This window comes from Artemia sp. Qi Xiang Cuo, chromosome 5 (genome assembly GCF_049724085.1).
Source record: "Artemia sp. Qi Xiang Cuo chromosome 5, ASM4972408v1, whole genome shotgun sequence".
NCBI classification, from domain to species: Eukaryota; Metazoa; Arthropoda; class Branchiopoda; order Anostraca; family Artemiidae; genus Artemia; species Artemia sp. Qi Xiang Cuo.
The window spans coordinates 26,272,385-26,288,673 of NC_142798.1; the positions used below are offsets into that span (position 1 = coordinate 26,272,385).

At 34.3% G+C, this 16,289-nt stretch overlaps 1 protein-coding gene across 2 annotated transcripts in view; it reads left to right on the forward strand.

Annotated features, from left to right (window-relative positions):
- The window catches only part of LOC148951983 (uncharacterized), a 583,729-nt gene that overhangs the window by 417,080 nt on the left and 150,360 nt on the right, over nt 1-16,289 (forward strand). The gene's annotated exons all lie outside the window — the stretch shown is intronic.

Genomic DNA, 16,289 nt, shown 5'->3' on the forward strand with positions numbered 1-16,289 from the left:
CTTTTCAAAGACCATTTCAGCGCAAGTTACTTTCTTAATGTCCCTCCTAAAACTACTTTACAAGTTAAAGTACTTATCTTTTTCACCCACAACTATACTTTACAGCTTTTTGGATACCTCAACACCAAGAAATACTTTTCAAAGACCATTTCAGAGCAAGTTACTATCTTAATGTCCTTCCTAAACCCGTTTTACAAGTTGAGGTACTTATCTTTTTCACCCACAACTATACTTTACAGCTTTTTGGATACATCACCTCCATGAAATACTTTTAAAATACCATTTCAGAGCAAGTTACTTTCTTAATGTCCCTCCTAAACCCATTTTCCAACTTGAAGTACTTATCTTTTTCACCCACAACTATACTTTACAGCTTTTTGGATACCTCAACACCAAGAAATACTTTTCAAAGACCATTTCAGAGCAAGTTACTTTCTTAATGTCCCTTCTAAACCCATTTTACAAGTTGAAGTACTTATCTTTTTCACCCACAACTATACTTTACAGCATTTTGGATACTTCAACACCAAGAAATACATTTAAAAGACCAATTCAGAGCAAGTTACTTTCTTAATGTCCCTCCTAAGCCTATTTCAGAACCTAAAGAAATTATCATTTTCACCCAAAACTAAACGTTACAGCCTTTTGGATCCCAAAACACCAAGAAATACTTTTCAAATTCCATCTCAGAGAAAGTTACTTTCTTAATTTCCCTCCTAAACCCATTTTACAAGTCGATGTACTTATTTTTTTCACCCACAACTATACTTTACAGCTTTTTGGATACCTCAACACCAAGAAATACTTTTCAAAGACCATTTCAGAGCAAGTTGCTTTCTTAATGTCCCTCCTAAACCTATTTTACAAGTTGAAGTACTTATCTTTTTCACTCACAACTATACTTTACAGCTCTTTGGATACCTCAGCACCAAGAAATACTTTTCAAAGACCATTTCAGATCAAGTTACTTTTTTAATGTCCCTCCTAAACCCATTTTCCAACTTGAAGTACTTATCTTTTTCACCCACAACAATACTTTACAGCTTTTTGGATACCTCAACACCAAGAAATATTTTTCAAAGACCATTTCAGAGCAAGTTACTTTCTTAATGTCCCTTCTAAACCCATTTTCCAATTTGAAGTACTTATCTTTTTCACCCACAACTATACTTCACATCTTTTTGGATACCTCATCACCAAGAAATAACATTCAAAGACCATTTCAGAGCAACTTTTTTTCTTATTGTCCCTCCTAAACCCATTTTCAAACTTGAAGTATTTATCTTTTTCATCGACAACTATACTTTACAGCTTTTTGAATACCTCAACACCAAGAAATACTTTTCAAAGATCATTTCAGAGCAAGTTACTTTCTTAATGTCCCTTCTAAACCTATTTTACAAGTTGAAGTACTTATCTTTTTCACCCACAACTATACTTTAGAGCTTTTAGGATACCTCAACACCAAGAAATACCTTTCAAAGTCCATTTCAGAGCAATTTACTTTCTTAATGTCCCTCCTAACCACATTTTCCATCTAGTAGTACTTATGATTTTCACCCACAACTATACTTTACAGCCTTTTGGATACCTCAACACCAAGAAATACCTTTGAAAGACCATTTCAGAGCAAGTTACTTTCTTAATGTCCCTACTAAACCTATTTTACAAGTTGAAGTACTTATCTTTTTCACTCACAACTATACTTTACATCTTTTTGGATGCCTCAACACCAAGAAATACTTTTCAAAGACCATTTCAGAGCAAGTTACTTTCTTAATGTCCCTCCTAAACCTATTTTTCAACTTGAAGTACTTATCTTTTTCACCCACAGCTATATTTTACAGCTTTTTGGATACCTAAACACCAACAAATACATTTCATATTCCATTTCAGAGCAAGTTACTTTCTTAATGTCCCTCCTAAACCCATTTTCCAACTTGAAGTACTTATATTTTTCACCCACAACAATTCTTTACAGTTTTTTTGATAAATAAACAAAAAGAAATTATTTTCAAAGACCAATTCAGACCTAGTTACTTTCTCAATATCCCTTCTAAACCCATTTTCCAACTTGAACTACTTATCACTTACCACCACCCCCAGACTTTACAGCTTTTAATATACCTCAACACCAAGAAATACTTTTCAAAGACCATTTCATAGCAAGTTACTTTCTTATTATACCTCCTGAACCCATTTTCAAACTTGAAGAACTTATATTTTTCACCCAAAACTCTACTTTACAGCTATTTGGATACCTCAACACAAAGAAATACTTTTCAAAGTCCATTTCAGAGCAAGTTTCTTTCTTAGTGTCCCTCCTAAACCTATTTTCCAACTTGAAGTACTTATCTTTTTCACCCACAACTATACTTTACAGCTTTTTGGATACCTCAACACCAAGAAATACTTTTCAAAGACCATTTCAGAGCAATTTAATTTCTTAATGTCCCTCCTAAACCCATTTTTCAGCTGGAAGTACTTATCTTTTTCACCCACAACTATACTTTACAGCTTTTTGGTTACCTCAACACCAAGAAATACTTTTCAAAGACCATTTCAGAGCAAGTTACTTTCTTAATGTCCCTCCTAAACCCATTTTCCAACTTGAAGTACCTTTCTTTTTCACCCACTACTATACATTACAGATTTTTGAATACCTCAACACCAAGAAATAATTTTCAATGACCATTTCAGAGCAAGTTACTTTCTTAATGTCCCTCCAAAACCTATTTTTCAACTTGAAGTACTTATCTTTTTCACCACAACTATACTTTACAGCTTTTTGGTTACCTCAACACCAAGAAATACTTTTCAAAGACCATTTCAGAGCAAGTTACTTTCTTAATTTCCCTCCTAAATCCCATTTTTCAACTTGAAGTATTTATCATTTTCACCCACAACTATACTTTACAGCTTTTTGGATACCTCAACACCAAGAAATTCTTTTCAAAGACCATTTCAGAGCAAGTTAATTTATTATTGTCCCACATACACCCAATATACTACATGAAGTACTTATCATGTTCACTCACAACTCTACGTTACAGCTGTTTGGATACCTCAACACCAAGAAATACTTTTCAAAGAACTTGTCAGAGCAAGTTACTTTCTTAATGTACCTTCCAAACCCATTTTCCAACATTAAGTACTGATCTCTTTCACACACAAGGGTACTGGATAGCATCTTTGATAACTCAACACCAAGAAATACTTTTCAAAGCCAAATTCGGAGAATGGTGCTTTATATTCAATACACCTAAACCCATTATCAAACTTTAAGGACTTATCTCTTTCACTCGCAACTACACTTAACAGCTTTTTGGATACCTCAACACCAAGAAATACTTTTCAAAGACCATTTCAGAGAAAGTTACTTTCTTAATATCCCTCCTAAACCCTTTTTATAACTTGAAGTACTTATCTTTTTCACCCACAACTATACTTTACAGCTTTTTGGATACCTCAACACCAAGAAATACTTTTCAAAGACCATTTCAGAGCAAGTTACTTTCTTAATGTCCCTCCTGAACCATTTTTCAACTTGAAGTACTTATCTTTTTAACCCACAACTATACTTTACAGCTTTTTTGTTACCACACCACCAAGAAATACGTATAAAATTCCAATTCTGAGCAAGTTAAAATATAAATTTCCCTTCTAAACCTATTTTCCAACTAGAATAAATTATTTTTTACACCAAAACTATACTTTACATATTTTTGGATAGTTCAACACCAAGAAATACTTTTCAAAGACCATTTCAGAGCAAGTTACTTTCTTAATATCCCTCCTAAACCCTTTTTCAACTTGAAGTACTTATCTTTTTCACCCACAACTATACTTTACAGCTTTTTGGATACCTCAACACCAAGAAATACTATTCAAAGACCATTTCAGAGCTATCTACTTTCTTAATGTCCCTTCAAAGCCCATTTTTCCAACTTGAAGTACTTATCTTTTTCACCCACAACTATACATTACTGCATTTTGGATACCTCGACACCAAGAAATACTTTTCAAAGACCATTTCAGAGCAAGTTACTTTCTTAATGTCCCTCCTAAACCCTTTTTCCATCTTGAAGTACTTATCTTTTTCACCCTTAACTATACTGTAAAACCTTTTGGATACCTCAAAACTAATAAAAACTTTTAAATAGACATTTCAGAGCAAGTTAATTTCTTAATGTCCCTCCTAAACCCATTTTCCATCTTTAAGTACTTATATTTTTCACCCACAACTATATTTTACAGCTTTTTTGAATACCTCAACATCAAGAAATACTTTTCAATGACCATTTCAGACCAAGTTACTTTCTTAATGTCCCTACTAAACCAATTTTACAACTTGAAGTACTTAACTTTTCACCCACAACTATAGTTTACAGCTTTTTGGATACCTCATCAACAAGATATACATTTCAAAGACAATTTCAGAGAAAGTTGATTTTTTAATGTCCCTTCTAAACCCTTTTTCCAACTTGAAGTACTTATCTTTTTAATCCACAGATTTACTTTACAGCTTTTTGGATACCTCAACACCAAGAAATACTTTTCAAAGACCATTTCAGAGCAAGTTACTTTCTTAATGTCCCTTCTAAACCCATTTTCCAGCTTGAAGTAGTTCTAATCTGAATTTTACCAAAGAACATAATTCAATTCTAATTTCTCCAGAAAAAATAAAAAGCTTCCACTTCAGTTTTAAGTTCACCAAGACATAAAAAATTTAAAGTTCAGTTCTAAATTTTTACATAGAAGATAGGAAAAGTTATACTATGATTATGATTATTTTCAATGAAGATAAAAAGTTTCACTTTAATTCTAAATTTTATTAAATTCAGTTCCGACTTTTCACATAGAGATGAAAAAATTTAAAGTTCTGTTCCAAATTTTTCCGTAGAAGATAGGAAAAGTTCAAGTTCTCTTCTGAATTTTATCAAAGAACACAATTCAATTCTAATTTCACCAGAGAAAATAAAAAGCTTCCACTTCAGCTTTAAGTTCACCAAGACATAAAAATTTAAAGTTCAGTTCTAAATTTTTCCGTAGAAGATAGGAAAAGTTTTACCATGATTGTGATTATTTTCTATGAAGATAAAAAGTTTCACTTTTATTCTAAATTTTCTTAAATTTAATTCCGGCTTTTCTCAAAGAGATGAAAATATTTAAAGTTCTGTTCCAAATATTTTCCCGGAAGAAGAAAAGTTCAACTTTGATTCTGAATTTTCTTAATGAAAATGAAATAAGTTATTGATCAATTCTATTTTCATAAAATATTATAAAATTTTCCACTTCAATTCAGATTTTTCTCAAAGAGATGACAAAATTTAAAATATTGTTCCAAATTTTTCATAGAAGATAGAAAAATTTATACTTTGATTGTGATTATTCTTCATGAAGATATGGAGCTCCACTTTAATTCTAAGTTTTCTCGAAGAAGTGCAAAATGTACAAGTTCTCTTCTGAATTTTCTTAGAGAGGAGAAAAAAAGTTAGCTCAATTCTGAAATTTACCAATGAAAATGAAAAAGCTTTCATTTCAGTTCATAATTTCTCAAAGACATAAAAATTTAAAGTTCAACTCTAAATTTTTCCATAGAAGATAGGAATGGCTATACTGATTGTGATTATTTACCATGAAGATAAAAGGTTTCACTCTATTTCTAATTTTTCTTAAATTCAGTTCATTCATCTAAGCACCAAAAACAATAGGTTAGGTTAGGTATAAATAAATATTAATAAATAATTAGAAACATTTCTCCATGTTTAAGTTAGGCTAGGTTAGGTTAAATTATCATGAGCGCCTCATGATAAGTTAACCTAACCTAGCCTAACTTAAACTTGGAGAAATGTTTCTAATTATTTATTAATATTTATTTATACCTAACCTAACCTATTGTTTTTGGTGCTTAGATGAATGAACTGAATTTAAGAAAATTAGAAATAGAGTGAAACTTTTATCTTCATGGTAAATAATCACAATCATAGTATAGCCATTCCTATCTTCTATGGAAAAATTTAGAATTGAACTTTAAATTTTATGTCTTTGAGAAATTATGATCTGAAATGGAAGCTTTTTCATTTTCATTGGTAAATTTCAGAATTGAGCTAACTTTTTTTTCTCCTCTCTAAGAAAATTCAGAAGAGTACTTGTACATTTTGCACTTCATCTAGAAAACTTATAATTAAAGTGGAGCTCCATATCTTCATGAAGAATAATCACAATCAAAGTATAACTTTTTCTATCTTCTATGAAAAATTTAGAACAATATTTTAAATTTTGTCATCTCTTTGAGAAAAATCTGAATTGATGTGGAAAATTTTATAATATTTTATGAAAATAGAATTGATCAATAACTTATTTCATTTTCATTAAGAAAATTCAGAATCGAAGTTGAACTTTTCGTCTTCCGGGAAAACATTTGGAACAGAACTTTAAATCTTTTCATCTCTTTGAGAAAAGCCGGAATTGAATTTAAGAAAATTTAGAATTAATGTGAAACTTCTTATCTTCATAGAAAATAATCACAATCATGGTATAACTTTTCCTATCTTCTACGGAAAAATTTAGAACCGAACTTTAAATTTTTTATGTCTTGGTGAACTTAAAGCTGAAGTGGAAGCTTTTTATTTTCTCTGTTGAAATTAGAATTGAATTGTGTTCTTTGGTAAAATTCAGAAGAGAACTTGAACTTTTCTATCTTCTAAGAAAAATTTGGAACAGAACTTTAAATTTTTTCATCTCTATGTGAAAAGTCGGAACTGAATTTAAGAAAATTTAGAATTAAAGTGGAACTTTTTATCTTCATGGAAAATAATCATAATCATAGTATAACTTTTCCTATCTTCTATGTAAAAACTTAGAACTGAACTTTAAATTTTTTATGTCTTGGTGAACTTAAAACTGAAGGGGAAGCTTTTTATTTTTTCTGGAGAAATTAGAATTGAATTATGTTCTTTGGTAAAATTCAGATTAGAACTACTTCAAGTTGGAAAATGGTTTTAGAAGGGACATTAAGAAATTAACTTGCTCTGAAATGGTCTTTGAAAAGTATTTCTTGGTGTTTAGGCATCCAAAAAGCTGTAAAGTATAGTTTTGGATGAAAAAGATAAGTACTTCAAGTTGGAAAATGGGTTTAGAAGGGACATTAAGAAAGTAACTTGCTCTGAAATGGTATTTGAAAAGTATTTCTTGGTGTTGAGGTAACCAAAAAGCTTTAAAATATAGTTGTGGGTGAAAGAGATAAGTACTTCAAGTTGCAAAATGAGTTTAGGGGGGAAATTGAGAAAGTAAGTTTCTCTTATAGGTTATTTTTTAATTATTTCTGTGTGTTGAGGTATCATAAAATCTGTATACTATAGTTGTGGTGAATAAGGTAAGTTCTTCAAGTTGTAAAATGGTTTAGAAGGGACATAAAAAGACCAACTTGCTCGGAAATTTTGTTTGAAATGTATTTCTTGGTGTTGAAGCATCGAAAAAGCAGTCATGTATAGTTGTGGGTGAAAAATATAAGCTCTTAGCTCTGTAATGTTCATTCAAAAGTATTTCTTGGTGTTGATGTGTCGAAAAAGATGTACAGAATAGTTGTGGTGAAAAAGATAAGTTCTTCAAGTTGAAAAATCGGTTTAGAAGGGACATTAAGAAAGTAACTTGCTCTTAATTTGTCTTTTTTTAGTTTGTCTTTTTTTTTATTTATCAAAAAAGATTTACAGTATAGTTGTGGGTGAAAAAGATAAGTAATTCATGTTGGAAAAAGTGTTTATGAGGGTCATAAAGAAAGTAACTTGTTCTGTAATGTTATTTGAAAAGAATTTCTAGGTGTTGAGATATCCAAAAAACGGTAAATTATATTTGTGGGTGAAAAATATGAGTACTTTACGTTGAAAAAAGTGTTTATGAGGGAGATTAAGAAAGTGAATTGCTCTGAAATGGTCTTTGAAAAGTATTTCTTGGTTTTGAGGTAACCAAAAAGCTGTAAAGTATAGTTGTGGGCGAAAAAGATACGTACTTCAAGTTGGAAAATAGGTTTAGGAGGGACATTAAGAAAGTAACTTGCTCTGAAATGGTCTTTGAAAGTATTTCTTGGTATTGAGGTATCCAAAAAGCTGTAAAGTATAGTTGTGGGTGAAAAAGATAAGTACTTCAAGTTGAAAAATGGGTTTAGGAGGGATATTAAGAAAGTAACTTGCTCTTAAATGGTCGTTGAACAGTATTTCTTGGTGTTGAGGTATTCAAAAAGCTGTAAAGTCTAGGTATGGGGGAAAACATATGTAATTCAAGTTGGAAAATGGGTTTAGGATGGTAAATAAGAAAGCAACTTGCTCTATAATGGTCTTTGATAAGTATTTCTTGGTCTTGAGGTAACCTAAAAGCAGTAAAGTATAGTTTTAGCTGACAAAGATAAGTAATTAAAGCTGGAAAATGGGTTTAGGAGGGACATTAAGAAAGTAACTTGCTCTGAAATGGTCTTTGAGAAGTATTTCTTGGTGTTGAGGTAACCAAAAAGCTGTAAAACATAGTTGTGGGTGAAAAAGATAAGTACTTCAAGTTGGAAAATGGGTTTAGGAGGGACATTAAGAAAGTAACTTGCTCTGAAATGGTCTTTGAAAAGTATTTCTTGGTGTTGAGGTAACCAAAAAGCTGTAAAGTATAGTTGTGGGTGAAAAATATAAGTACTTCAAGTTGTAAAATTGGTTTAGGAGGGACATTAAGAAAGTAACTTGCTCTTACATGGTCTTTTGAAAGTATTTCTTGGTGTTGAGGTATCGAGAAAGATATAAAGTGTAGTTGTGGGTGAAAAAGATAAGTTCTTTCTAGTTTTAAAATGGGTTTAGGAGTGATATTAATAAAATAACTTGCTCTGAAATGGTCTTTGAAAAGTATTTCTTGGTTTTGAGGCATCCAAAAAGATGTAAAGTATAGTTGTGTTTGAAAAACATAAGTACTTCATGTTGGAAAATGGGCTTAGGAGGGACATTAAGAAAGTAACATGCTCTGAAATGGTCTTTGAAAAGTATTTCTTGGTGTTGAGGTATCCAAAAAGCTGTATAGTATAGTTGTGGGTGAGAAAGAAAAGTACTTCAACTTTTAAAATAGGTTTAGGAGGGACATTAAGAAAGTAACTTGCTCTGAAATGGTCTTTGAAAAGTATTTCTTTGGTGTTGAGGTATCCAAAAAGCTGTAAAGTATAGTTGTGGATGAAAAAGATAAGTACTTCAACTTGTAAAAGAGGTTTAGGAGGGAAAATAATAAAATAAGTTGCTCTCAAATGGTCTTTGAAAAATATTTATTGGTGTTGAGGTATCCAAAAAGCTGTAAAGTATGGTTGTGGTTGAAAATGATAAGTAGTTCATGTTAGAAAATGGGGGTAGGAGGGATATTAAGACAGTAAATTGCTCTGAAATGGTCCATGAAAAGTATTTATTGGTGTTGAGGTATGCAAAAAGCTGTAAAGTATAGTTGTGGGTGAAAAAGATAAGTACTTCAACTTGTTAAATAGGATTAGAAAGGAGATTAAGGAAGTAAATTGCTCTGAAATGATCTTTGAAAGATATTCCTTTGTGTTGTGGTAACTAAAAAGCTGTAAAGTATAATTGTGGGTAAAAAAGATAAGTACTTAAACTTGTAAAATAGTATTAGGAGGGATATTAAGAAAGTAACGTGCTCTGAAATGGTCTTTGAAAAGTATTTCTTTGGTGTTGAGGTATTCAAAAAGCTGTAAAGTATAGTTGTGGATGAAAAAGATAAGTACTTCAACTTGTAAAATAGGTTTAGGAGGGACATTAAGAAAGTAACTTGCTCTGAAATGGTCTTCGAAAAGTATTTCTTGGTGTTGAGGTATCCAAAAAGCTGTAAAGTATAGTTGTGAGTGAAAAATATAAGTACTTCAAGTTGGAAAATGGGTTTAGGAGGGACATTAAGAAAGTAACTTGCTCTGAAATGGTCTTTGAAAAGTATTTCTTGGTATTGAGGTATCCAAAAAGCTGTAAAGTATAGCTGTGGGTGAAAAAGATAAGTACTTCAAATTGGAAAATGGGTTTAGAAGGGAAATTAAGAAATTATCTTGATCTGAAATGGTCTTTGAAAAGTATTTCTTTGTGTTGAGGTATCCAAAAAGCTGTAAAGTATAGTTGTGGGTGAAAAAGATAAGTACTTCAAGTTGAAAAATGGGTTTAGGAGCGACATTAAGAAAGGAATTTGCTCCCGTTAGGACCTTCTGATAGGGTTCTACCGATTATGTAATCAATTTCTCAGAAATCCAACTGTCCTAGTCGATTACGTCATTCTATGCACATAAATGGATTCCCGTCACTAGCTTCTGATAGGGTTCTACCGATTATGTAATCAATTTCTCAGAAATCCATTTGTCCTAGTTGATTACGTCATTCTATGCACATAAATGGATTCCCGTCACGAGCTCCTGATAGGGTTCTACCGATTATGTAATCATATTCTCTGAAATCCAACTGTCCTAGTTGATTACGTCATTCTAAGTCCATATATGGATTCCCATCATGAACTTCAGATAGGTTTTTACCGATTATGCGATCATATTGTCAGCAATTCAATTGCCTTAGTCGATTAAGTCATTTTATGCCCATAAATGGATTCCCGTCACGTGCTACTGATTGAGTTCTATCAATTATGCAATCAAATTCTCGGTAATTCTCTACCTTCAATTACGCAGACAATATATCTCTTTCCCACCTTCCCCTTAGAAACAACAAATTAATTCCCCTTTCTTGAATCAATAATTCTCTTTGGAAACAACAAATTAATTCCCCTTTCGGGACAAATCAATCAATCATGACATCATCTGTCACGTGTGATCTAAACTTTGCCCCGGCAACAATTCTGGTCGAACTCCAAAGATTTTAATAAACTTCCGGAAACAATTCTCCTTTGAAACAATAAATTAACCACGTGTTCTCCTTAGGGACTCTATTGAGGTCATTGACCCGTTCGTGGATTGATAAAATTATGTAAAAAAGTTGTAGATGGCAGCAGGGGTGCCCGTCACAAGTCAATAAGGCCTTTCTACTAAAATCACACCATCGGATTCAGCGTATCAGAAAACCCTACTGCGGAGGTTTCAAGCTATGGAATCTGCAAAAATGTGGAATTTTGTATTTTTTTTTGTCAGAAGAAAGATCACGGATGCGTGTTTATTTGTTTGTTTTTGTTTGTTTGTTTTTTTTTTTATTTTCCCAGGGGTGATCGTATCGATCCAGCGGTCCTAGAATATCGTAAGAGGCCTCATTTGAACGGAAATTAAAAGTTCTTATGCCTTTTTAAGTGACCAAAAAAATTGGAGAGCAGCTTGGCCCCCTCCCACGCTCATTTTTTTTCCCAGAGTCATTTAATCAAAATTTTCTGATAGCCATTTTGTTCAGCATAATCGAAAATCTAATAAATATGTCTTTGAGGATGACTTAATCCCCTACAGTTCCCGGGGGAAGGGCTGGAAGTTATGAACTTTGCCCATTGTTTACATATAATAATAATAATAATAATATATTGAAAACCCGTCGTATACAATACATGTACAATGACAGAGTATACAAAAATGCGAAAAGATGAAACAAAAAGAAAATACCATAAAAAAAACAACAAAAGCAACAACTTCTTAAATAGTACACAAAATAGTACGAAAAGAGGAAACAGAAAGATAACATACTTAAAGATTACAACAGAAACAACAACTTCTTTGAAAATAGCAACAAGGACAAAAACTTCTGAAAGGAGAAGAAAAAAAAAAGAAAAAAAAAGGGAAACAGGAGGGAAAATTAAACAAGCAAACTTGCCCACTCGTGCTTTAGAATTGCTGGTTTTGTTTTTTGCCGGTTAATAAGTGTCGCAACAGATAGAATTGGATTCGCTAGGTTAAAGCACCGAATCAAAAAACTAAGTTTTGTCGAAGGTGGGAATTTTAGTAAGTTCTTGTCAAAATGGAAAAATAAAGAGCGGATTTAAAACTTTTCACGGTTTCCCAATAATTTCCAGAAAGGGGTCACATACAATGTATTTGGCAGAGCGGTAGCGTTGTAAATACTTGCCAGTAGTGGACGGTTAAATCTCAGAGTGGATTTAACGATCAAAGCATAGGAGCTGGAAATTCGCCGTTCAAGATGTGAGATCAGGAGGAAGCGGGTATGCTGTAATGAGGTACCTATTGGTAGCCCCAGATATACTATTTTATCAACTGGTTTTACTGAGCAATCACCTAGTGTGATATTAGTAGGAGGGTCATTCTTCCAATTGTAAAGCAAGATTTCCGACTTCTGGGAGTTAAATCTCAGACCGACTTTCTCGTAATTGGACTGCAGACATGAGAATATTTGTGAAAGGAGGTTAGGCTTCCGGCTGAGATTCAGCGTGTCATCAGCATAGCATACTAGGGAGATGTCAATGGAACTGAGTTTGCATGATGAAGGACAGCTGTCTTGGGGCTCAATAATGTAGTTGTTGAAGAAATTGGGGGAAAAAACTGCCCCCTGACGAGCACTTTTGCGGACTGGTATCAAAGCTGACCTTGGGGCTGGCGGAAGGCCTTTATCGGGAGGGAGCTTGAGTCGCACGCGAAGGCGAGAGTAAAGATCACGGAAAGTCCGGATGATATTTGAGTTCACTCCACTTTTAACTGAGTTTAGCAACATAAGCGCATGAATCAATGAATTAAACACTCTCTGCAGGTCTAAGCCCCCGATCGCTAGGCTTTCCTTTGATTTGTGTGCATCCAAGATTGAATATGTAACGAATTAGATAGTTTCAGAACAACCAATATCATGTTAGAAATCGAATTGTCTTGGTGGACTGTAACACAGTTTTTCTAGCTCATCTACGAATAAAACTTCAAATAACTTGCAAAGAGAAGTAGTAATCATGATTTGACGGAAAGAGGAGCATTGCCTGGTAACTTTTCCTTTTTTAGGAACTGGCGTAAGATCTCCAATTGAGGAAGTGGTTGGGACAATACCCTGAATGAGGATAATCTGCATCAGGAGAGTTACATGACTAATGAGAGCGGGCCCACCACTTTTTAGATGGTGTACGCTGATCCCGTCAATCCCGAAAGATTTTTTAGGTTTTAGGTGACAGATGGCCTTGCATACAGCTCTCTCTGTTACAACATAATCGCCCTGAGGACAACTATCTAAGATGTTGTCCAACTCAGCTTTGTATCTTTTGTTGAGGGCAGGGTCAGGAGGGAAAAATTCTGTCCCATAGTACGAGCACCACTCAGAATCATGGATAGTAGATGCGGACAAAGACTCAACACTTATAGGAGACAGAAAATGCCGAAGGAGAGCAGGATTAAATTTGGCCCTTTCGGATTCGATATCAGTCATCTTTTTTCTGTGAGCTTTTAGCTCCTTCGTGAATTTTCTTTTTGTGAGCAGGCGGATTGAATTGACTACCCTCGAACGGGGTCGTCCACAAGAAACCCAAAGTTGAAGCCAAAATTTAGACTAAGAATGGGTATCAACTAACTCTGGATTTTCAGACCAGCCAGGAAGGATAGGATGACGGGGTCTACTTAGAGGGACGGCAGCTTTTTCAGCACAGCGAAGGGTATGTCAATTTCTGCGCAATAAATAGTGACTGATAGTTGTGTTTCCTCCTTTGAAAGAGCAGTTAATCTAGAGAGAAGATGGAAAGGGACACGGATCTTACTAAGGACTCTGGCGGCTTCTTCTTGAAATAAAACAGGGTTAATTTAACATCAATCACGGAAAAACCTAGAAGGTACTTTTGAAGTTGTTTGTGGTTAAGTATCTGAGCTATGACAAGGAATCTTAGCTGAAGAATGTATTGGTAAGTGATCAGATACCTGCAAATCAGGAACAATCTTGATCGATGAGATCCATAGATTTGCGGAAGCAAATACGTGATCGATATCCGATGTAGACATTAAAGTGCGTACGTATATATAATTTAAATCTTTGCACTTGAGATCAAACTGGTCTCCAAAAATACTAAGCAACAACGTAGAGCGTAAAGACCTAGATATGAGCGGTTCATTCAAATCGCAATTGAAGACACCAACTAATATGCATTGAAGGCTTAAGGATCTAATACGGTTAATACACTGGCCGAGTTTATCACCAGAATAAGTAAAAGCACACTCCGAACGCTCATACTGGTAATTTGTAGGCAAATATACATTAATAAAAACACAGCCCTCAACACGAATCGCTAGAAAATTATCATTGACTTCAAATACACTAGATCTTAGACTCGAACGAACGAAAGTGGCAATACCACTGGAGGGTCGCCCTTTTCCGCTTAGCTGCTTCGCTGAAACTGAATAAACCGCTACTGAACTATTAAAACTAAGAATACTTTTACTGCGGCTTGTGACGAAATATTCTTGTAAACAGATAACTTCATTTTGGTCAAATACAACATCTAAGATCGGAATTTTATTCGCGAACGAGCCATTAATGTTCCACGATAAACATTTAAGTGCAGAAGCTTCAGATTTCATTTCTTTTGTGGATTACTGTTTGAGGGACATTTTACACTGTAAGACGTGTGACTGCCGATTTTGCATTCAACGCAGAATGTCGGCTGTCTGCATTGTTCATCTCGCGTAGAACGATGTTCATTTGAGGCACATCTAGAGCATAAAGGTTCAGTCGTACACTGGGAAGCGAGGTGATCGATTTTGTGACAGTTATAGCATCGTCTTGGCCAGAACTTAAACGGATCAGCAGGTAGACGCTCGTAGCCGATAATCACCAAAACACTCAAAAATTGTTGGAGCTCACTGATAGTGTCAAAATACACTTTTAAAGAACGGGATTTTCCGCATTGTTCAGTCTTCGTACTATTCGGGATTAGATTTTTTAGTCCTTCACAGTTTTTATCCTCAGGGACATTTCGAAGCACAGCTATATGCAGGGGTTCTCGAACAGTAATTTTGATATCGGGCTTGGAAGATTTCACTTTCTCAACGATTTTCGCTGCTGCAGCTTTCGACCTGACCACACGCTTCCATTCGTTTGTAGATTTGCGAAATTCGCTAATGTCATTTGCATTTTCACATAAACTGTCTATGAAAGCTTTCCGGTCGTTTGGGCCATTGAGCTCCTTGGGGGAATTTTTCAAGACAACCGAATAGGAAGAATCTTTGGACTTGGACGTTTCAGGTGCACTACGACTGCTTGTGAAAATACTGACCGCTGGAGCGGACTGGGTAGCTAAAAAATTATCAAGCTTCCGAGAGAGTTCATTTACTTTGGCAGTAATTGTTGCATTCACCGCATCTCCTATGACCGGAACCGAGCAGGGGTTAAAGATGACAAATTTTGGCATGCTCACATTATTTTTTGCAGCTGCAACTATAAGTTTGCACACTTCAATGATATTGTCTTCATCTTCAGAGTAGGTCACAAGACGATTCGTAATATTCAACTCAGTATGAAAGATTCGCTTTGCCTTTATAACATCTTCATGTGTATAGAAAGCATCATACGATTTTACGATACAGTCCAATTTTATTCCATCTGTAAGTGCTCTCGTAACACAATTCAGTAACGGATTCAAAATAATTTTTTCACTTTCAGCCATCGTAGGTCCAAGCGTAATCAAATCTCAATGTAAAGTCACAAAACAAAGACTTACCCGCAAGGGGGGCTTTTTTAAGTCCCCCCCCACTTTCCAATAAACGCCTTCTAATTATCCAAATGAAATATTACAAATAGTTCAATCACACAGCCTGATAGTCAATATAACCAAAAACCGTTTTTTTCAACAGATAATCCTCTCAGAAAATAAGATGTGTTAACTGCATGAATGATTGACCTTGACATAGTATTCCCCATTAACATAGTATTGGTTAATGGGAAGTATAAAGACGTTTCAGGAGGGATTTTTTTCTGATGGGGGGGGGGGTGTCGGAGGAGGGGGTTACGGGGGAGGATCCTTCCAGGGAGGATGTTTTCTTGGGGGAAGGAACATTTCTATGAAGGGGGCGCCGGGTTTCCCAGCATTATTTAAAAAACGATGAAAAATTAAATATAAAAAAACTAGTTTATTCAACTGAAAGTAAGGAGCAACATTAAAACTTAAAACAAACAGAAATTAGCACGCATATGAGGGAGTTCGCCCCCTCGTCAATACCTCCCTCTTTTCGCTAAAGTTTTTTTAGTACTTTCAAAAGAGCTATCTATTCTAATTAACCGGCCTTTGTGTTCAGGGGTTTGTGATTCGAACAAAATTCAAACTTTACCGTAAAGAGCAAGGTATCAACTAGGCGGCAAACTCCCTAATATACGTAATAA